This window comes from Malania oleifera, chromosome 4 (genome assembly GCF_029873635.1).
Source record: "Malania oleifera isolate guangnan ecotype guangnan chromosome 4, ASM2987363v1, whole genome shotgun sequence".
Classification (NCBI taxonomy): domain Eukaryota; kingdom Viridiplantae; phylum Streptophyta; class Magnoliopsida; order Santalales; family Ximeniaceae; genus Malania; species Malania oleifera.
The window spans coordinates 6,860,162-6,885,365 of record NC_080420.1 but is presented as its reverse complement, the minus strand read 5'-3'; the positions used below and the strand labels follow the sequence as shown (position 1 = coordinate 6,885,365).

The following is a 25,204-nucleotide window of genomic DNA, read 5'->3' as shown; positions in this document are numbered from 1 at the left end:
GCATTCTAATGATTAAACAAATGGTAAATTAGGTTTATAAGACCTCACCTATATTAGTTTTGAGTGGGGTTTATCTAATAAGATCCCCTCCTTTGGAGATCTTATTAGATATTTCTAAATTATACCTTATTTATATTTTTTAAATATTAATATTTATTTATTTATTCAAGGAGTTAATTAAAACCATTATATTCAATTTAATGATAATTCATAATTAATCGAGTACATTTCGTAGAATGAGTGTGTTGGGGTGCTAGTGCATTTTCCTTGCATAACTGAACTCTCAATCCCAACTTTGGCAAAAGCAAATTAAGACTATTAATTCCTTGACCTATGATTAGTTTAGAGACCAACAATTAGGTGAGTTAACCTCACCTAAATAAATAGTAGGTTAGTGACGACTCCATTGAACTTTTAACATTCTTATTCCTTACTATTCCAGACATTTTCTGTGATGCCCCGATTTTTGTATAATTTTTTTTCCAATAATAATAAATAATTTACACATCATCAATAACATCCACAAATCGGTCACGTTAACAATCCTACTATCATTCATATGACCCGACTCGCATTGGGTACCGGGTAAAAAGTTATTTTATTTATATAACCTAACAGCGGAAGTTAATACATACTTAACTACCAAAATATAATACCCAGAGTATCAACATACATACAAATATATACACTACCATCACAACCTAAAAACACAACTTTAGGGGAATTACACCTCCCATAGTCCACAAAACTCACCCTGTGTGTCAGGGTCCCAGCTCCCATTGATCACGAAGCTCTATCACCCGATCTATCACTGTTCCCTGAAAAATTTAGATAATTTGGATAAGACACATCTCAGTAAGAAGGAATAAATTATTCACAGTGTGTGGCCATATGAGTTCAATTATAACATACTTTACTTTTCAAAATAACATTTCATCTGAGAAAATACACTGACAAATATATTCTCAATCATATAGATATACAACACAAACTTTTATAAGCTTTAAGATCATTTCTCAAAATCAATCATTCCAACACATTTTTACTTGCGAAGTTCCTGAGAATATGGAAGATTACCCGCCCATACAGGTAGCTTCTCTCTACCCTAACACGTTATGCAGCCGGGTATGGCCACATCTGATACCTATTAGGGCACTCACCTTACTCAGTAAGCCATTAGGCGGAGAGTTTCATTTCGCCTCAACTATTTATGTCGTTAACTCACACAGTTCATTTCTCATATTTAACATTCTTTATTTCTCAATTTCCATTCTTTCTTTCATTTCTCATTTTAGCCAATTTTATCATTCTTTCACTTTCCGTTTTCATTTTACTTTCTGACTCATGAGTATCCTTGGTATCAAATACCAATATCACGTCTGTAACTCATGGCCACCCTGAGGATCTTTCTATCCACGTCATGCTTCCCTCCATGGTCAAGGTTATGCATCTCGAAGGCTGGATCTAACCGCGATTGCCTGACCTGGTTAGATCAAAGTATCATATCACATATCGCGTCTGTAATACGACTGGTCAGCCTATAACCCTGATCCGAACTCAGGGGGCCCAACAACCTTACAAAATGGCTCAGTCAACTATCACGCCACACGCTCCAAGAGTCCGTGTGGTTGCACTAACACCACTAGCAACGATACCATGCTCAATATCATAACCATTCATCAAAGTTCACTACCACATACCCGCAATCATTATGCGGTATTGACATTTCATCAATCATATTTTAGTAAATCACAATTCAGTTCAACATAAATATTCTCATCATGTTCTATGCATATTTCATCATCTCGTTATAATATATATCATATTTCATGTATTTTCATATTTTCCCAAAATACTCATACCAGTAATTTGTACAAACTCATTTCTTATGCAAATAATTTTCACTCACATACAAATACCACATTTCATTATTTTTCATTAGTTACATTAATCATTCTCATTTCAATATTTTTTCAGAAAATACTCATCGTTATATTTCATATTTTTCAACACATGTCAAGTGTCACACAGTTTTCATCTAATATTCATAATATATTAATTTCAGACTCCAAAGCATCACAAATTAATATTACTTAAATGCCACACAATTTATCTGATATTTATATCATAATAATTTTCAGGCAAAATACAATATGCTCATTTTCACATATTAATTCACATAGTAATTCTAAAAATACTGTTATAATTTATTTCCCTTACCTGACTTATTGAGAGTCTCGTTAGGATCCAAATCCTACGCCACTGGCGTCCGAAATTCAACACCTGTAATTTACATTTTTCCCATATTAATTAATTCATTTCTCCAAAATACTACCCAATATAGCCTTCATTAGGCTCTATGTACTCCAAATTAACATTTAAACCAATATTTGACATCCCCACTTAATCTTCTGAATTTTACCTGTGAGTCCCAAAATTACACCCGCAGCGCTCACCCGGACCCTAAATTCTGAAAATTTTACTTCAACTCCAGATGCTCAATATTTTAGCATTTTTAAATTAATCCTAATTAATTAAAAATAAGCCCCTTAATAACCCCGTACCTCAAATTTGGGATTTTGCCCACGACGACCCCACAAGAATTATGTCCAACTAGACTTGTAGAATCATCTCTAAATTCTCGTGGTGGTGTCTGTTCGTCAATTAGACTTATAATTTGTAAGAAATTAAAGAAAAAAGAGAAATTGACTTATCCCAAAAGATACGTCTACGCCGCTCCTACCATCGATCCGCTCAGGTAGAAATGACGGCAACGGAGAATGGAGTTCAACGGTATCTTCTGATTCTCGATCGGGCGAGAATCCGCCACGTAACTAAGGAGAAAGGGAGAGAGAGAGTCTGTCTGCATGCAGGATAGAAGGAGAAAAGAAGAAGAAAGAAAAGAAGAACACAAAACAAAAATAAAACAAACCTCTTTAAGCTAGAGGCTTCAGGAGAGTAATAATAATAATAATAATAATAATAATAATAATAATAATAATATATTTAATTAATATTAATAATAACATATTTTATTAATAAAAAAATAAGTTTTAATTATTTTTTTCTTTTTTTTATAAATCTGATTAATTAATTAATTTTTTTTTTGGAATCACTCCACTAATCTTGTATATCCCTTTTTGGGATTATTACACTTTCTCTAGGACGTTGCGACAGAAGACACATGCTTATATTGGACAAATAGAAAAAAAATATATATATGCAATTGGCACCTTTTTAGGATTTGATAAAAGATATAGACTTATTCTGAGGTCTTAAAAATTTTATAGACATTCATATTTAATTTTTAGGACATTTATAACCCTCATCGAGTTTTTATTTTTGCAACTATAAGAGGAAGTTTATTTTTTTCTTAATCAAAATTTATGAAAAATTCATGGCATTTATAAAATCTAAATAGAGTTTCGTAGGCTTTTGTCAAATCTCAATGAGCTTTGTAAAATTTTTGAGATTTGAGAGATTTGTGTTTTTTGCCAAGTGTTACATAGCTTTATGTTGAAAATGTTTGTTGGAAGTTGATTTTCTCCTCTTGACCATCCCAAAGGAAAATAATGAGTTAGTCAATAGAAAAGCTTTCCAACTTTTCTCCCCCTCCCCATCTAATTCTATCAAAAGTTTAAAATGAAAAAATATTGCCAATTGAAAATGTTGACTAGTGAATGAAAAAAGCTAGCTTGCGCACTTTTCAATCAAATAATTATGAATGAAACATTTTAATTATGGAATATTTGTTATAAAAATTTTATGACTTTTCATATATTTTGTCGTGGATGATACTTTTTTTTAAATTCTTTTTGGTGCTATATTGGATTTGAATTAGATTTCGGATCAATCTATATTAATTGAGTGTCTCTATTATGTTGTTGCTAGCAAATACCGCTATTTTTTTATTTTAGATCTTCCAAATTATTCGTGCAGGAGATCCGAACCCTTTTTTTTTCTTATCCTTCAATACAAAAATTCATTATCTTAAAAAAAAAAAATAGGAGCTAGAATCAATAAAGATTTCTTTTTCGATTCATCTTTGAAGTTTAATACCTTATTCAAGAATTGTTTTTTATACAATTTGTAGGAATCAATAGCAACGGTAAATCCCTTATGATACACCAGATCCGACTCCGTTATTAATAGAGTTAATAGATTTGTCATTTCTTGACAATAAAGGTGTCTTTGGTTAAAGAAATATTTTTAAAAAAATTTTATTCTCAATTTTCTAAAGAATTACAAGAATACAATATTATTTTCTAGTTTTCCAACACTAACATAGAAAGCTACAAATATGTATATATATAATTTTACAACTTTTTTAATACAAAAAATGCAAAATTGAGAAGTAATGTGGTATTTTTTTTTTGTAGTTTTTAGAAAATTGAAAATAAAAAATAAAGCTATTTTCGAAATTGAATAGACCCTAAAAAGTTGTTTGTCAGCTTTTTATCATTATCTAAGGAGAATTATCACAACCAAAAAATTATCATCCTAAAAGATAAATGCAATCTTCTTATTTTATCAAGCTCTACGGCCTCTTCTTCATCACTTTAGCCCACGCCTGCATATACGCAGCGGCCTTAATTTGTTTCTCCCTGTCTCCCTCCGCCGCTAATGTCCTCCATCTGCGAAGCTATGGCGGCTTCCAATATCTTCGACCAGAGATACAGGGTGGGTCGGAAGATCGGCGATGGCGGTTGCGGCGCTGCATTCGCGGGTTTGTGTATTCTTCAACTCTATGGTTTTCTTTCCGGAAAACACATACATGTTTCTTTTGGAAATACTTAAATTTAAAATTTTCATTTATTTAATTTTAATTTGAGTTAATATGTACTTGTTCAATTCAAAAATTGACTGATTGTAACTAATATATCATAATACATGGTAAAGTAATAAATAATTATGTTTAAATATATTTTGAAAAATATTATAGCTTATAATTATAATTTTAAATAAAAATTATAGTAAATTATAATTAAAATTTAAATATTCTCTATTAGTTACAATAATATAATATAATTATTTATTGATTAACAATAATTTTACTTTTAATTTATAAGTATAATATATGATTATCGCATTACTTTATGTTAAAAATAGGATTAATAACTAAATTAATTTTTTTAAAGATTTATTTGATGTTAATTTATATTTATAGACGGTTCTTTTTATTTATTTCAAAATTTAATTATATTTTATTAATAGCTAATAGGTTATAATGCACAATAAAATAATATATATTTAATTTCTAATTAGTAATTTAATAAATAATTATGTTAATTGTTATTTTTAATTAATATTTCAAAATATTTTTATCAAGTAAAAAATAAATATTATTTTTGATTATCAATAATCTTGTTCCTAATGCAGACTTATAACATATGATTATCATGTTAGTTTGTAAAATAATATTATTGATTAAATTAATATTTTTAATTTTATTGTTAATTTAAATTAACAGATGATTTTTTTTTCTTCATTCCAAAACTAAATTATGTTTCATTATTAATTAAACATTATAATATATAATAAAATAAGATATGATTTTTTAATAATATGTATTTTAAATTATAAAATAGTAACTAAGTTTTCATATGTTTACAGAGTTGATTACGCTTATGAACTATATACTTATAACTGACCAAAAAGTTATTTTATATTAGTTATCAAAATTTACTTAAATAGTAGTACTTTTGTAATAAGTGTTTGTTATAATACAAGTCAAATGTCAATTTTTCTTTTTCTTTTTATTTGTAAAAATGCTTATTTTAAACATGTTAATATAAGGGTTTTGTATGTGTACCGATCTCTTTACGGGTGAAAAAGTTGCCATCAAGATTGTGAGTGTATATTAACATCAATTATCTCTTGTTGCTTAATTTATATATTAACTCTTTGTCTTATTCTTAGGAAAATGCAAGTACAAAACGTCGTCCTGTGTTAGAATACGAGTCAAATCGTACAATATTCTCAGGAGAGGAAGTAATTAATAACACCAATAACTTCACCCCAATTTTATGTTACATACATATGCATACATAAATATATATAGGGGTGTGCAAATGGTTGGTTCGGCCAAATTCGATTAATTAACTGAATTAATTAAATTTTTTGTTTAACACTAATCTCTAACTGAACCAATCGAATTAGTTGCTATGACCGAACCGTACCCGATCAAACCAACTTTTCGAGTAATTTAGTCAATAGAATTTGACCGAATAAATTTAAATTTAATTATAAAAACAAAATATGATTGCAAATTTTGTTTCTAGTTTACCAATTACAGCTTAATTAATAGAAGGGTTTATTGATAAAAGGGATATTTTAAGATTTAACATATATCATATATTAATATTACTAATTTATATTTATATACTAATTAATTAGTAATTCGGATAATTCGATTAACCGAATTAAATATTTTCCGTACCCAAACCGAAAATTAAATACCCAAAATTATCCAAATCTAGAGCCAAATCGAACTCGATCGATTAATTTGGTTAAACTCGAAATTATGCTCACCCCTGCACACACACACACACACACACACACTGTAATGCCCCGAACCCGAAAACCCGGTCTGGTGCGTTATACCTGAATAAACCGTGCTTTGTGGCTCCTTGAACCCGCCGAGTGGGACTCGGGTACCATCTCATTCATTCATTTACCTGATACCTAACATTCTATTATCATTTACGCAGCGCAAAACATAACTACAATCCTCAACCAATATAATACCAGAGTTTTCTACATCTATCTACAATCCAAAATAAACCATTCATCTACCTGTATCCACATATTTACATATCTCCAAAAACATAATTCACAACTCTCAGTATTCACAACTCAGAAGACTTAAAACATAAAACATAAAACAGAAAACTTATACATCCCAAAAGTATCAACGTTTATACCTTTTTTCTTTCTAAATCCAAAAATGTTATAATAACCCCGAGCTCTCTAAGTTCGATCACGTGGAGGTCCTGAAAAAGATAAATTTATATTCGAATGAGACACATTTCAGTAAGGGAAGAAATAATATATTAAATCAGCGTGTGGCCAACATGAGGTTTGTAAATAACATATGTATATGTATTCATCATTTGCATATCATTATCATAATTTATAAAATCCTTTCCTGAACCTGATCAAATATATGTAAGGTATTTTACCCACGAGAATACCTAAGGATTGGGGTGATTACCTGCCAATACAAGTAACACTCCTCTGTTTTGATATTTTAGGCAACCATTGGTCACAATTGAAACATATCAGGGCACTTACCTTATTCAGTAATCCTCAGGTGAAAAAGTAATCTCGTACTCACACAGTTCATACAATGGTTTACCAACAAAGGCTTATGAGAATAAAAAAATTTACCTGCTCATACAAGTAATTTCTCTATGCCCTAATACGTTATGTAGCCCACTGCTACATCTGATCCTACTAGGGCACTCGCCTTTCTCAGCAAGCCCTCCGACGAAGAGTTTGCGCCACCCACATAAATACATATCATAATAGCATAAAATACTGATACTACAATGATATATTACTCTGTCTATCATTTATTTTGTATTTCTCATCTGTTCATGTTCTCAGCTTTGACATTTTGTAGCATTTCACTTTACGTGACTCTTTCCCATTTTATATTGTTCACATTTTACATTTCATTTCCATTTTATTTACCTTTTATTTAATTCTTTCATTTCATTTTCTGCATTCATTACTACAACTCCTTTTAACTGTACATTAGTTAGTCCACATATATATGCGCTATTTTGCTACTATATCTCCTTTCGGCTGTTCATCAGTTAGTCCACATAGATATGCGCTATTTTGCTGCTACAGATCCTTTCAGTTGTTCATCATTTATCAATTGTTGAATTAACAATCGCATGCAGTATAATTCATAACACATTTTCAGTCTCTTTACATTTCCTGTATAACCTGCATTTTATACATATAACATAATTCAACATAAAATTTCCATTTTACTCATGCCACATAATTTAATAATATATTTCAAATATTTTCTGTAAAATAAGTCAACCCTCTTTTATCATTCATATACTAAAAGTGTACTTTTAATTTCCTACACAATTATCCTGAAAAATCTTTCACTTTCATCAGTCCATTTTCACAAATACATATATAATAAAACAACCTTAGGTTCAGAAATTATAATTTAAACGGTTGACATTTTAAACCCATACAGAAACATATACATATATACATAACATAATCCATTTATCCGTTTAATTCATAAAACCTGATTTAATATATATTCCCCCTTACCTGCTTTTTTGAATTACGCTAACAGGAACCCTGAAAAGATACATGCGGTGCTCACCTTAATCTTAAATAAAAAATCCTAATTCCATTAAATCAATTCTAAATAAAATACTATTTTAATATTTTCTAAGCTCATAAATTCCAAATAAACAATTAAACTCTCGAATATAACCAATTTACTTAATTTCTCAAATCTCACTTTTACTTTGGAGTGGTGTCTACGACCCCCAAATTGAAAAATTATTTAGACCAAAATGACGACGATTGAGACTAGGACTCCGTGGTGGTACCCGATCGTCGATTTAGCTGAAAATCTAAGGAGAAATTAAGGGAAAAAGTGAGGATTTACCTTACTCCAGGAGTGGTGCCTATATTGCTCCCACGATAAATCCACTCCAGTAGAAATATCGGTGGCGAAGTAAGGAACCCAATGGTATTTCTGTTTTCCGATCGGCCGAATATTTGCCAAAAAAATAAGGTGAGAGAGGAGAAGGGCGGAAGAGGAAGACATTAAAGGGGGGGAGGGGGGGCTCTATGTTCTTCGGAAATTGAAATTCAAGATTTGAATTGAAATCATTGCTTTAAATGCAATACTGTCTACATATATATTATTATTATAACTTTACACATATAATAATAATAATAATAATAGTAATAATATATTATTATTATTATATTATTTAATTTATAATAATTTAATAATTTAATTAATTAATTAATTAATTATTTATTTATTTATTTATTTATTTTTTTAGGATTACTACATTCTTCCCTCCTAAAAAAAAAAAAAATTTCATCCTCAAAATTTTGCTACCCGATCATTTTCATATTTCTAAAATTTATCAACTAACTATCTCACACAATCCAGTACATATCATTATATAAATTTCTACATTGTCCATAATTAAATAACATCATCATATAAACTTCCAAATCATCCATAACTAAATTAAATTATAATTATTTATCTTAAATATAAACACATACCTGCATTCCTGGCATTATCTGGCTTAGGTTGAATTAGCAAGTAAACTTGTGCTGGACTACCTCTGCTAAGTGGTATCTGCTACTTCCCCCGGTCCTGGTCCGGTACAGGTATAATAGGCAACGATTCCTGACAATTCTTCTTGATATGCCCTAATTTACCGTACTTGAAACAATTAGGAGTTCCAAAACAGCATTCACCCCTATGTCTCTTGTTACATTTCTGGCATACGGAGTAAGACCGATTACCCTTATAACCAGGATAACCCCAATCTCCTGTCTCCTATCTCGAGCCCATAGCATCTTTCCCTTTTTTCTCCGATCCCTGATTGACCTCAGTTTGGATGCTAGATGATGCAGGTTTCTTCTTCTGCTTTGTAGGCTCTGTACTGCCTTGGATGCTCTTTTCTTGCACCAAAGTCTTTTCAACTAAGTCTAAGAAATTCTAGACCTGAAATCCCACCACCAGTTCATAAATTCTGCGTCTCAGGTCCTTTTCAAATTTTTTGGTCTTTCTTACCTCATTCGGGATCAAGAACGGTGCGAAGCAAGATAACTCCACAAATTTCGCTGCATATTCCCCAACGGTCATATTCCCTTAGGTCAGGTTAGTAAATTCTTCAATCTTTTCCTCTCTGATAGATAAGGAAAAATACCTATCAAAGAATAGCTCTTTGAATCGTTCGCAAGTCAATGCTATCTTTCATTTATTTATTTTTTTTATGATCACTACACACACACACACACACGATGGATTTTTTTTTTTGTTTTTTTTTTTTTTACTAAAAGAGGGTGGCACATCCATTTATTTATTAATATACCCTCACTTTTGGTGGAGGAATACCGTGGTTATAAGTTAAAACAAACCAGCCAAAACTAGGACAAACAAAATTAAACATAACTAACAAAGGAGACAAAAATATAAAAACTACCAAAATCAAAACGAAATACACCAAACGAAACTTTAGAGTTGAACTAACGACGAACGGAAATGAGACCCCACCTATCCATCTGAAGGATACCTTTCAGATAACGTGGTAGAAGGTGTTGTTCTTCATAACTTAAATTGTTTCCTATTTCTCATTCTTTAACAAGAAAATCAGCCGCACTATTGTCTTCCCTATATTGATGTATCACCATGATTCCCAAAGATACCACAAAATACATCTACCTTTTCGAAGTCAATCAACTACAATTCGTGAGTCACTTTCAATAATCACATTAAACTAAAGCAAACGTTTACACAAACGAATTCCTTCCCTGATTACTTTTAATTCCGCACTATTATTCGTACCTTTGTCAAAATAACTTGAAAAAGCCGCTTTTATCATGTCATGACAAATCCGAATAATTTTTCACCTCCTGAAGTACCCGGATTGCCCCTACAACTCCCATCACAATTAAGTTTTATTCATCCTACTAGAGGTTTAACCTACGAAATAATTTTTTTAGGCCTGTCGCAAACTCCACACACGATGGAAATGTAATATAATAATGCATGTTGATTTTGGCATATGGAACTCCAAAAAAAAAAAAAAAAACAAGGGTTGGAGTGGTAGAAATCATAACATTCTTGTACCTAGAACACTTGTTCAACTTTTGCAATGGAAGATTTTCTTTAATGTCTGTCCTTATGATCACGGATCACTTGGTAATTAATTATGTTTGCATTTACATGTGTTCTAGTTCAGTTAAATCTTTTGATTTAGTCTTATTAACTAGTAGTTTAAGAATTATTCGTGGTGATTTTTGTTTTTTTGGTGTATCTGACAGATCCAACGGTTTAAATTTATTCACTCTAATTATTTAATACACCGCGATATAAAGCTTAATAATCTGGTTATGGCCGTTGGGAGTCATGCCGATAAGGTCTAATATTGAAATTCCATGTTAAAATATTTGGACCCTATTTAATTATTGGACCTACACTAAATTAATTAAATCATATACTTCACACGTGTGAGTCCAAGTGGCTATGATGTGGCTTCCACTCCCTCCTTTATACAGTTTTCTTTTTGTGATGCTTTGTCTAATGCTCTCTTTCATTTAGGTTTATCTTATTGACTTTGGTCTAGCCAAGAACTACGGAAGTCGTTCAACCTGTCAACATATTCCCTATAGGTTGGTGAATCATTTGTTCTATTAAAAAAAAAGATTATCAAATGTTTGTGTTACTAATTTGAAATACCATGTTTGTTATGATTTTGTTAATTAATTAATACATTACTCTTTTTTAAAGTGCATGCATATGATCATGCACATCAATTTGTTTATAATTAATTATTATTATTTCTTTTGATGATGGGAAGCGGGTGTTTGGGTCTTTCAAACTCTTGCCTAGGATGAATTTACTACACCCAGCAAATTCAATTAAATATGTGAGTCTCAGATAATGACCCATTTTGCCTGGCTTTTATCAGCCAACAATGATAATTTAACTCATCATGAAACACTCGTTTGATTCACGATATAAAATTGCTTATGTCCATTTTCAGTAATATTGATTCGACTAAATTCAATTGTCTTTGGAATTAATGGTTAATATTAATTTGCATACGCCTATTTCATTATGACTAATCAACAATATTAATGTAGAGATGGTCTAGGCTTTGTTGGAACTTCAAGATATGCTAGCAAGAACGCTCACCTTGGCATTGGTAAATTTTATGTTTATTTCTTTATACAATTTTAATGACATATTTATCAAACATGAATACACTTAGGTTTTAAAAATTTTGCACACCAACAATTTGTTTTTCTTTTAGTCTGCAGAACAAAGTCAAAGGGATGATCTGGAGTCTCTCGGATATACTCTTGTATATTTATTATTAGGAAGGTGAACTTGTTTCAACCCTAACTTATTATAGTCATTGCTCTTTCTCTTTTAAAACGGTGGTGTCTGATGTCTTTTGGACATTGGACTAATCCACCGGCATAATTGACATACCCCTCTACCATTCTCCTCTTAAATATCAAGGTTAAATTTCAAATGAAGAGTCGTAACCCTCCAAGACACAACTTTGAACATTAAACCCAGAGTACCTTGAATTTATCGACTGAGCCACCCTTGGAGCATCATAATCACTACTTTACTACAGGGCCATTACATTCTCCCCATATATATACTTCATAGTCATTCATATGTTCTTTCCTTTCTCTTTTTCAATCTCCTATGGCAAGCACAAGCGCCATGGGAAATAATGCAACTGTGTCAGATTCTATTCAAAAGAAGTTATCATTGTGAGCAATGTGAATGACACTTTGATTGTCACAATAAAGAGGATGTTGGAATTGGTATATTCCCAAGAGGGGTGGTGAATTGGGTATTTAAAACATCCTAAGTTGATTTCAGTTCCATAAATAGTATTTCGTAACCTAAGGTCTGTCTATGCAATCTCAAATGCACAAATAAATATAAAGTGCGAAAATTAAGTCATGCGCAACATTCACAAACTATTGAAAGTAACATACACATGCAGTAAATAAATTGCAGAAATATAAATTGCACACACGATATGTATCAAGGTTCAGCCAATACTGCCTACGTCCTCGCCTCTAGCTCGCAAACCCGAGGATTCCACTACGGCTCACTTAACGGGTGGAGCGGTAGCGATTGCAACCAGGTCAATTCACAGGGCTAACCCTAACAATTACATACTCTCCTTGCGGGGCGGAGAAGGCCCTACCGATTCTTACGAGCTAGATCAATGCCCCTCAAACCATGCCTGAAATACAACAAATATTCAATACAAATTTTTTGTCCAAAGATATGTGCTTCTAATGCAAGTAGATTATGTACCAATACGCACAACCAATAATCAACGCACGTCAAATGATAGAACTATAAGCTCAGTGTAGATATGTGCAATAACACTCAATCTAATGTCAATAAGCAATCTAATGTAAGAGCGTATTACCAATCTATCTTTGAAACAATATGTAAATATATTTCAACCACAAGTAGGGTTTCAAATATTTTTAGAGAATGTAATCAAAATATCTCTAAGATGATTTTCTCATAATTCCAGCACAAGAGATATTTGAAATCAAGCTTGTTTGAAAAATATTTCACAAAGCACAAGAACAAGCCTTTGAATACTTGCAACAATAATGCAAGATTCACAAGCTCTAGAGAGTATTCTCACTGAAGACTTATGAATTAAATCACAAGGGAACTCTCAAACTCACTTTCAAAAAATCAACATCAAACACATACAATGAGAGTGTGAGCCAATATAAACAATCTCAATAATACTCTTACCAAAGGATTTTAACAAGTAGGATGAGTAAGAGATGAATTTATGGCTTGTATATGATAAAACAAGGGTTTTGAAATTCAGAGAGTTTTGACTAATGATATTTGCTAATCCATCATTAATCTTTCCAAATGAACTTGTATTTATAGACATTCATAGAAATATAACCGTTGAGGGACATAGGAGTCTTTTTGGAAAAGATTAATGAAGGTTAGATAAAGTTAACCTTATTTTACTATAGTTAAAAATTGACCAACCCGAGAAGTTCGGTCGACCATTTTTACGGTTCGGTCGACCGGGTCACTTAGTTTGGTCGACCATGGTGTTTTTGAATTGAGGAGATGATCGACCAAACTTGAGGCGATTTCAGAACCTCTGAGGTTTGGTCGACCAGACCAAGTTCGGTTGACCGAATTGGATGTTCGGCCGACCAGGCCATTTTTCTTCTTCAAGTTTGGTCAACCAAGATGTTGGGGTTTCCCCACATGCCAGTTCGGTCAACCAGGGCATTGCAGCTCATTTTAGAAATGGTCGACCAACTAGTCAACTTTTTGACCCTGTAGAGGTTTGATTGACTGAAGGACTTAGTGTATTTTGGTTCGATTGACTGGCCATATAAAAAATTCAATTTTGGTCCTATTTTTCTTTTGAAAACACCCCTATTCTCATGATAATTATTTCTAAGATATGTGGGGGCTTTTTCATGCAATATATTTGGACCTATACTGAAAAAATCTGGCATTGGTCAACCAAAGGGTGATCCCTAAGGTCAATCTATGGTCTTGAGCTTATAGTCCCTACCATGCAAGATATGTAGATTATTACAGACCGATAGAAAATTAATACAGACCTGAATGATAAATATAAAAATATAATATAACTTGAAACACAAATCGATCTTCGTGCAAGATCATATGGCAAAATAGATGACTGTGGCAACACAACATTTTTCAACATAAGATTTTCAATAAAGTCAATTCATTTTATCACACGCCACAGCAAGTTTAGATAAGATCTAAGCTAAACAGGTTGGTGAGCATAACGAGATAGAAACTTTTCAATTTAGATGCTCCCCCTTTCAATTTGAATGATTGCTTAGATGCTTCTAAGTGCTTATACATATCAAAAATTACTTTCATTTGGAGGGCCAAGTAGTATAAGATGTTAATTAAAATCTTTTAACATAACCATACTGGATATTAATTAATTCAATTCGATCTTGCAGTCAGTATAGTCTTCTTATAAACACGTATGCATAATATATATTCAGGCATTGCAAAAGAGCACATAACCTAGAACAATCCATATAAATTCATAGAGTTTTAAAAGCTGGATATGATGTTCCAAGTTTTTCAGAAGAGCCTCAATATACAAAAATCAAAACACTGATGCATATGAGTCTTTTAAGTTCCTTTTCTAGGGATGGAGCTTAGCTCCCCTAAGTGTGTACTCATGCATGCATTTTCATATAAGGATGATGATTAAATATTTAGTTGATTTTCACCCATCCTTTCAAAAATATTTTAGCATGCATTTTATCCTCATCATCTTGGTACATGGTTTTAATTTGGAAAAATCTTAATGAAATTTCGGTAGCATGCCGTCTGTAAATTGAACATTTCTCAAATTTTCATGTACCAACACCTGATAGATTCAAGGAACAACCTATATCCACTACTAGCATGATATTCATAATCTACTGCATCAGCCATGCAGTTGGCGTTTCTATACAAGCATGCATTTCAATAGTACAATCAAAAGTTCATAAAAAATAAACTATCCATCAAGATAATATGAACAATAAATAACAATTGATAGTTATGAGTTCAGTGCAGTTCTCATAAAGGCATATGGATAAAACAGAATCATAAGAGCATTAAATTTATAGCCATGAAAGAGATATGCTCCCCCTGAGTTATGTGCTAAACAACTTTATGCCTTTTCTTAATTTTCTAATTCCATTAGCCAAGTTTTTTAAGATTTTCAATGGTTTAATCTTGGCGTTGATTTCTTGAGGTTTATCGGACCAAAAAGTCACAATGAATATTCGTTAAGGTAATAAGCCTATGTTTGCCTTTTTTTCTTATGATTTCAATACGTGAGAGAGGCACAAGTTCATAATGGCTTTCAATTTATACTACTCGTGTATAGGTTTCCTTTGAAATATGATTCTTCATCCAAATTGAAACCTAAGCAATTATCTTAGCCATTGAACACAATTCTAAGGATATGAAGCTCTAACTGATTTAATTTAAAGTCTGAGAGCTTGAGAAAGAAGTTAAGGATAAATACTCTCAACAATTAAATTTCTATTAAGTTCAGAAGAGTGTTTTAGAAGTAGCGGGACATTTTTCAAAATATTTTCATTCTAGTTAATGTGTCCACACCTTTTTGGCAAAGAGCAACTAGGAGTATATGATTATATTTGGCTGTAGCTCTTTGGTGATTGGAAGGTATCCTTTAGATATGATCACGAATCATGGCAAGAATACAATCCAATGGATAAGTAAAATCTCTACCTGATGTGATCATGGTAAGGTAAATATTTCTTGTGGATGAGAATAACCAAAATTGGAGGATTTATAATTTAAACTCAAAGGGCAACTTTTATGATATCAAGATGAAGACTTGATTCCCTTAGTGGATGCCCCCTAATTTGGTTGAGGAAGGATGTCTTCTGATGATAAGCACTCAATATATATTAGTCATTTATGATCAATAGTGTTTTAAGCCTAGAGCGGTGACTCAATTTTGATTAAAGAGTTTAGGGTAAAATGATATATGGCCAGATGATTTCCCTAAAGCTCGGCTTTGTTCAATGGACAATAGTTGCTTAACTTAAGGTGTTTACATGTAAGCATGAGTTAAGCATTTTGAATTGTTTACCAAGCAAAAATGTTTTGTCCATTTTGAAAGTGGATTTTATTCAATTTTTATATTGGCTTGGTTATCTTATGATTCTTAGTATGGCAATAGTGTATAGTGAATACGTATACTAAGATTTGGAATTTTAAGCATGCACCACTTCCCGAGCCTATAGTCATCACTACCCCTTAAACCTAGGAACTAAGGAAGCTTAAAAATATTTATGCAATGTTAATTTGGATCCATTTCACTTTAGGTCCTATGAGGTTTGCTTTCATGATTACCCACATCATTTCTTTTTCTAGGCCTCTGGCACTTCTGGATGAGCAAGTAAATCGATTGTGCCCTTTTCTTTTACAATGTAAGCTAATACGTGAAAGGTTATGCTTACAATTCTTATGATTACTTGTTGAAATATGACAGTGGGAATCATATGATAATCCTAAATCCTTTCAAAAAAAAAAAATTCTTTTTAATCTCTAAGGATTTATTATGATTATTCTTTTCATTTATAACTTTAAGTGTCGCTCTAGAATAATCATCCATTTCTTCTTTTAAGAAAATAATTTTTAAGATCTTCTTAATCTTTCTCTTTTCTAAGATGACATAATAATCTTTTATTTCTCCTAATTGCTTTGCCATGCTTTTATTTTCCTTTTTCAAAAAGGATTTCTACTTAGATAACTTCGCTAGAAATTTATTCATTTTCAATAAAGTTTTATTTAACTTTTTATATGAAGGCATGCTTTCTTTTATCAATTCAGCAAATGATTCATCATAAGATATATCATAGTTATTATATAAATCATTGCATGCAATGTTAGCAGTATTATCACATGGAATATTAGATGATTCATCATATAACACAACATAGCATTCAACATAAGAATCATCACATGCATCATCAACAGAATTATCCTGGTATCCAATAAATGATTCAACATTTGACATATCACAGCATTTAATGTAAGAATCATCAAATAGGTTTGAGTTAAAATCATATACCTCTTTTTCTATTAATGCATTTTCACTATCATTTACCACTCTGTGATCATTTGAAAATGATACTGCTGGAGTGGTGGACTCCTTTTCCTGGGTCTCTCCATATCTCTTTTCTAACTCAACCCAGATCTCCTTCACATTTGTACATGCCATAATCTCATGAAGAATATTAGCCTCTAAAGCATAGTATAATAAATCCATGGCATGTGAATTTGCATACATCAAACAATTATCATTTTCTACTGGCATATAAATTCCTTTATAAATCACCTACCAGGCCCTCCAGTCCATAGATTTTATAAAAATGTTCATTCAAATTTTCCAGTGGGTGTAGTTAACACCATAAAACAATAGAGGACTGGAAGGTGATTGTCGCTCTTCGAATGGGGGTACACCAATGTGAGCAATCCCGATTTTTAGCAAAAACATTTAAGTCAATGCTACGAGACTCTGATACCAATTGTTGGAATTGGTGTATTCCCAAGAGGGGGGTGAATTGGGTATTTAAAACTTCCTAAGTTGATTTCAGTTTCACAAACAGTATTTCGCAACCTAGGGTCTATCTATACAATCTCAAATGAGCAAATAAATATAAAGTGCAGAAATTAAGTCATGTGCAACATTCACACAACCCGAATAATAATGGAATTTAAATAATAAGAGGAGGGAAAATGGAAAGGGTAATAGAAGGAGGAAGTCGACTTCGTCGACGAATACACAGGATTCGTCAACGAGATCTTAAGAAAATTCGTTGACAAAGAAATACCGAGAGGGTTTGAGCTGACTGAATTTCGTCGACGAATTTATTAAAGGATTCGTCGACGAATGACGTGGCTCGTCTACGAATCCAGTTCTATATATATCAAAAATTTGATTTTTTACTTCATTATTAAGCAATCTTCATTCTCTCTCTCTCCCCTTCGGCCCTCTTTCTCTTTCTCTCTCTTCATTTTTTGGCCATATTTACGTCGGATCGACAATCTAAAGTCACCACGACGCTCCTGGGGAAGTTCTCTCCAAATCTGTTGGAGCGGATCGTTAGTGAAAGCTAGTTGGAAATCATCCCTAAGTTGAGGTAAGACTTTTTAAGCCAAATTTGGTCTTACGACAGTTATAGGAAGTGATGTACACGTAGAAATACTAAAATTTAATACTGGAAGTTTTCGGTTTCAAGGTATTGATCAGGAAACCCTACGGGTGTGAGATTAAAGTTTATAGGGGCTTTTCTCAGTAGTCAGGTAAGAGAATAAACTAAAACAGTTATTTTTTTAAAATTATTGTTATTTATGAGAAATGTTATTTTCAAGAAAAACATATATTATATTTGTATATTACAAAGGAAATGTATGTTTGCGAAAATACTGCTATATGTTGAAATGTATATATATATATATATATATATATATATATATATATATATATATATATATATATATGTATGAGATGCTAGAAAGTATGATTTTAAAATGTAATGTATGGTTTTATACAGCAAATGTGTGGTATGAATATTCTTTTACATGGAAGAATAGTATGATATGATGATGTTATGAATGCAGTATGATTTGAGAAACTATGAAAGTATACAGTATATTATGATTTTGACAAATATATGATTAAATGATCATTTTCAGAATGACGTATATATGTATGATTTCGGGGCAAGGTTGTATCGGCACGAGGCCGTATTTATGTATAAGTTCGGCGCGAGACCGTATTTACATATAAACGGCATGAGGCCGTATTTATGATATATTCGACATAAGGTCGTAATTATGAAAGATGTTATATAATCATATATTATATGTTATCAGAACCCGGATATTAGTTTAGTTCAATTCAGGGGCTCGGTACCGTAGCTATGTATAGATCAGATATCTATGTTCAGATTAGTGCTAACCACCCCATGAGGGGGTGGGAGATGGATAGTCGGTGTGGCTTTCAGTATAGAGTTGTAGATGCCTACCTGGCAGTCCGGACCAGAGTGTGGTGGGCCCATCGTACTTATAGACATTTTTTACTCAGCAATGGTCGGCCAGCCATTGTCGGGTCTCGCCTTCGGGCTGCACAACCCGTCATGAGGGATAATACATGACATTAGCTAGCTATTTATCTTGAGTGTATTTCCAGTATTACAGTTATAGAAGATGTTTTATGTACGTTATGAGTTATTAGAAAATATGAAAAAGTATGATTATTCAGTATGATATGATGAATGTTTTCTGATTTTATGAAATGTACTGTATATGTATAATTGCATTAAATATTCATGTTGCCACACATCTGTATTTAATTTATTTTCCCTTACTAAGAAGTGTTTCACCCCCAACATTAATATATTTTTCAAGAGACCCTGAGTGATCGGCGGATCGTGGCCGCCGTTAAGTTAGGGATATTACCCCGTTATGAGGGTGTGGTTTTTGTACTAGGGTCAGAATTATTTTGTGTTTGACCCTAGAGTTATTTTGATGTTTATGGGGATGTATAAAAATACAGTTTTATGATATGTAGTAAACTCTAGTATTATGCTTGATAGGTGGATGATTTAAATTTTATGATTGTTGCTGCTTAGGTTTCCGCTGTGATTGACAGGTGTCCCCGTTACCCACGGCTTTGGGTTGACTTTTCCATTCATTATATTACATTTTATGTTAAGAAATTGAGGTCTCTACACATGTGCAGTAAATAAATTACAGAAATATAAATTGCACACACGATATATTATTGGGGTTTGCCCAATACTGCTTACATCCCCGCCTCTATCTCGCAAGCCTGAGGATTCCACTACGACTCACTTAATGGGTGGAGGGGCACCGATTACAACTGGGTCAAATTCACAAGGCTAACCTCAACCTTTATACACTCTCCTTGTAGGGCAGAGAAGGCCCTACCGATCCTTATGGGCTAAATTAACACCCCCTCAGCCCACGCCTCGAATACAGCAGATATTCATTACAAATTTTGTGTACAAAGATATGTGCTTCTAATGCAAGCAGATTATGTACCAATACGCACAACCAATAATCAACACACGTAAAATGATAGAACTGTAAGCTCAGTGCAGATATGTGCAATAACACTCAATCTAATGTCAATAAGCAATCTAATGCAAGAGTGTATTACCAATCTATCTTTGAAACAATATGTAAATATATTTCAACCACAAGTAGGGTTTCAAAGATTTTCAAAGAATATAATCAAAATATCTCTAAGATGATTTTCTCAAAATTCTAGCACAAAAGATATTTGAAATTAAGCTTGTTTGAAAAAAAATTTAACAAAGCACAAGAACAAGCCTTTGAATATTTGCAACAATAATGCAAGATTCACAAACTCTAGGGAGTATTCCCACTGAAGACTTATGAATTAAATCACAAGGGAACTCTCAAGCTCACTCTCAAAAAATCAACATCAAACATATACAATGAGAGTGTGGGCCAATGTAAATAATCTCAATATTACTCTTACCAAAGGGTTTTAACAAGTAGGATGAGTAAGAGATGGATTTATGTCTTGTATATGACAAAACAAGGGTTTTAAAATTCAGAGAGTTTTGGCTAATGATATTTTCTAATCCATCATTAATTTTTCCAAATAAACTGGTACATAGAAATATAACCGTTTGAGGGACATAGGAGTCTTTTTGGGAAAGATTAATAAAGGTTAGATAAAATTAACCTTATTTTACTGTAGTTAAAAATTGACCAACCTGAGAGATTCGGTTGACCATTTTTATGGTTCGGTCGACTAAGTCACTCAGTTCAATCGACCAAGGTGTTTTTGAACCAAGGAGATGGTCGACCAAACTTGAGGCGATTTGAAAACCTACGAGATTTGGTTGGCTAGACCAAATTCGGTTGACTGAATTGGGATGTTCGGTCGACCAAGCCATTTTTCTTCTTCAAGTTCGGTCGACCAGGACGTTGAGGTTTCCCCACATGCTAGTTTGGTCGATCAGGGCGTTGCAGTTCATTTTAGAAATGGTCGACCAACTAGTCATCTTTTTGACCCTAGAGAGGTTCAGTCGACCGAGGGTTTTAGTGTATTTTGGTTCGGTTGACCGACCATATAAAATTTTCAATTTAGTTTCTATTTTTCTTTTGAAAACACCCCTATTTTCATGATAATTATTTCTAAGATATCTAGGTACTTTTTCATACAATATATTTGGACTTATGGTCAGTTTAAGGTCTTTTGAGAGCTGATCGAAAAAATTTGGCGTCGGTTGACTGGATCCCTTAAGGTCAATCTATAGTCTTGAGCTTATAGTCTCTACCATGCATGATATGCAGATTACTACAGACCGATAGAAAATTAATACAAACCCGAATGATAAATATAAAAATATAATACAACTTGAAACACAAATCGATCTTCATGCGCTGCTCCTTTGCAACTCTATGGAATACGCCGGGGTATGCTCGTTCAGGTGCTCTTACGGCTTCCTCATTGCATCATCATCTATGCTAACTAAAACATAAACCTGCTCAAGTACTCAAAGCACTCAGATGAGATACTGTGGTTTGTTATAATCAAAATAGGGATCTGACCAAAAAGTCAACAAATGAGTAGCAGAGGATGTGGACACACCTAAGTCCTTAAGAAGTTGTCGTAGCCAAAGGAGCTCATATATGGTATCAACAAGAGCATGATATTCTAGTTTAGTATTAGAGCGGGCCATAAGGGTTTGTTTCTTACATCGCCAAAGAAATCAGAGAAGTGGTAAGAAGAAAACAATAACCAGTGGTGGACCTGCGATCAATGGGATCTCCAGCCTAATCAGCATTAGAGAATGCATGGAGAACAAGCAGAGACTAAGCAAAGTAGAAAAGTCCATGGAAGAGAGTGCCCTTCAGATATCAAAAAATGCGCATTACAACAACATAGTGTGTCGATTGTGGAGCAAATAGATACTGGCACACCTGGTGAAGAGCATAGGAGATGTCGATACGAATGACAGTGAGATAAACTAGGCTGCCAACAAAGTGTTTGTAAAGAGAGAGATTAGACAATGGTTTCCCCCCTGAGAGAGTCAGATATGCATTAAGTTCAACTAGAGTGTCAACAATCTTGCTATCAGTGAGTCCAACTTGAGACAAGGGTTCATATGCATACTTGGCCTGAGAAATGTAAAGATCATCTGTGGAATGAGTGATTTCAAGACCAAAGAAGTAGTTGAGATGACCAAGATTTTCATCTCAAACTGCTGTCTGATAAAATCCTTGAGTTCTTGAATGCCAAGGAGGTCATCACCAGTTATGATCATATCATCCACATATAGGAGAAGCAAAATGATGCCTTTATAGTGCGATGAAGAATAAGGCAGAATCATAAGAATTGGCAGTGTAACCCAAGCTGTTAATTTAGGTGTAATCCCAAGATTGTGGGGGGGGGGGGTGAATTGGGTATTTAAAAATATTTTGATATTTCAATACTTAATTGAAAACCCAACCATACAAGCACAAATTTGGATATACATCGATTTCAATATTATACAACTTAATTGATTTAGTAAGTGGATATCTCAATTAATTTAGCATTGCCCAATTATTCTCACGTATTTTAGATATTCATATATACCAATATTTAAAACATGCGCAACAGATATAATATGAATATAAGTGCGGAAATGTAAAGAGAGAGAGAGAGAGAGAGAGAGAGAGAGAGAGAGAGAGAGAGAGAGAGAGAGAGCAGACACCGAATTTTTAACGAGGTCCGGTTAAACTCGGTCTACATCCTCGCCTTGGGCAAAACCCCCAAGGATTCTACTATTTCGCTCCTTAAATAGGATGGAGCTTTCCATTACACTCCGCTTCTTACAAGAGGCACAGCTTCCTCTTACTCCGCTGCTTACAAGAGGTACAACTTCCTCCTACTCCGCTGTTTACTTGAGGCACAACTTCCTCCTCCTCGGTTCACAACCCGAACCATAGATTGATAAAATTTCTGAACACTTAGATGTTTCTCAACAAGCTAATGAGTACAATAAAATCTTAAACATACTCACAGGATATAATCTTGAAACTCTGTGAGTGTATGTGATGCTTTCAATAATATTTTAGCAATAATCAAATATATGATCTTTGTCTATAAATATATATATATATATAATACATTTGCTCCAAAGATCTAAACTTTATTTAAAAAATTTCTCCACAAAAGATATCTCAAAAATATGTATTTTGGAGATTTTTGGATTTGCTCTCAAATAGATTTTGCAATAATGGAATTCTATAAAATATTTGAATAAAGTATAAACATGAATGCTTTCAAAGATCTAAGCTCTAGAATAAACTTATCCCAAAGGATTTATCAAACAACGGATATATGGAAAAGCTAGGGTTCTTGCTCTCAGTAAAATATGAAATAAAAATATGAGAGAAGAAAAACTTTTACAATGAAGATTAAATGCCCAAATAAATCTTGTATACCAAACCTCAATATCAAACGTGCTAGCAAGATGTGTGCAAGAATGCCCTTTGTAAAACTGAGAGAATGCCCAAAAGATGTTTGAACTTGATACAGTGTTGGCAAAGTATGCAAAAGTTGTTCAAATAGGGTTTAGGGTTGGTATTTATAAACATGGTCGACAGATGGGCGTATCTTGACCGTTGGATCATTAAGATATATTTTAGTTAAGAAAATTTTGCCTATTGTGCGCTGGAGCGTCTGTCTGCCCGGCAGACTCGTCGACGAGTGCACACGTTTGTCGACGAGTGTTCAACACTCGTTTGTTGACGAGAACATGGGTTCGTCGACAAGTGCACTATTTAATATTTTTGAGCTCTCAGTATTTTCTCGTCAAGGAGAGCAGAGCATTTGTTCATGGTCGAGTGGACATATGAATTCGTCGACGGGGTCAAGAGGTTCGTTGATGAGGCCTCTGATTTCAATCCTATTTTTCCTCTAAAATGCAAATCCAATCCCATGATAAATGTATGTAGATTTTTCATGAAGTGCATGAGTCCTAGGGTCAGTCTATTGATCATTTTGAGCTCCCAATTATATCTTATAAAATATGTAAATACAAGTGAGACTAAACACACATTACAACTTAAAATCTGAAGTATCTTCATTCTTTTGCTCTTTTAATTTTATGGAATGTGCCAGGTTGAATGCGCTTCAAGTTCCTCATGGCTTCCATAGCATTCGTATCATCCGTTCGTGCTAAATAATGATCCTGCTAAAAGGCTCAATGCACAGATGAGATAATTGTGTTTTGTCATTATCAAAACAGGATCAGACTCAAAAAGTCAACACAAGCAAATGATGGTGGAGTTGAACTTGGCAAACCAAGCTCACTGAGCTTGTTTAAGACCATAAAGTGCACGTCGAAGGTGACAAACCTTGTTTGGTTCAATAGAGAGACTAAATGGAGGTTGCATATAAACTTTTTCTCTTAACTCCCCATTAAGGAAGTCATTTTTTACATTCATCTGAAAAAGGTTCCACTTACTAGCAGCAGCAACTACTAAAAGGGCACGTGTAATGCCCAAAAAATTATGCTATATTTTTTTAAATAATAAAAACCTCTGATACAATAAGACATAAACAAAGTCAACCCCGACCCAAGTGGGGTGCCGGGGATATACTTGTTCATAAATACATATCAACTATGCAGCGGAAAACATGATATACCCAAACCTTATATACAATACTAGAGTTCTATTGTTTCCGTAAAGATACATATACAACCTCCAATATCCATAGAAATATATCAGGGACACACAAAATCCATACCCCAGCTCAACACTTGCCCTGCACTAGGGCAGTGCTAAAGTCCCCTCTATCTCGGAGCT

At 33.0% G+C, this 25,204-nt stretch overlaps 1 protein-coding gene across 1 annotated transcript in view; it reads left to right on the top strand.

The window, feature by feature from the left end:
- Positions 1-4,495: 4,495 nt before the first annotated feature.
- LOC131152774 (uncharacterized) overlaps positions 4,496-25,204 on the top strand; it is a 75,286-nt gene continuing 54,577 nt past the window's right edge. The window contains exons 1-3 of the mRNA XM_058104624.1: positions 4,496-4,726; positions 11,336-11,406; positions 11,883-11,942. The gene's annotated coding sequence lies outside the window, so the exon portion shown is untranslated. The remainder of the gene's footprint in view (positions 4,727-11,335; positions 11,407-11,882; positions 11,943-25,204) is intronic.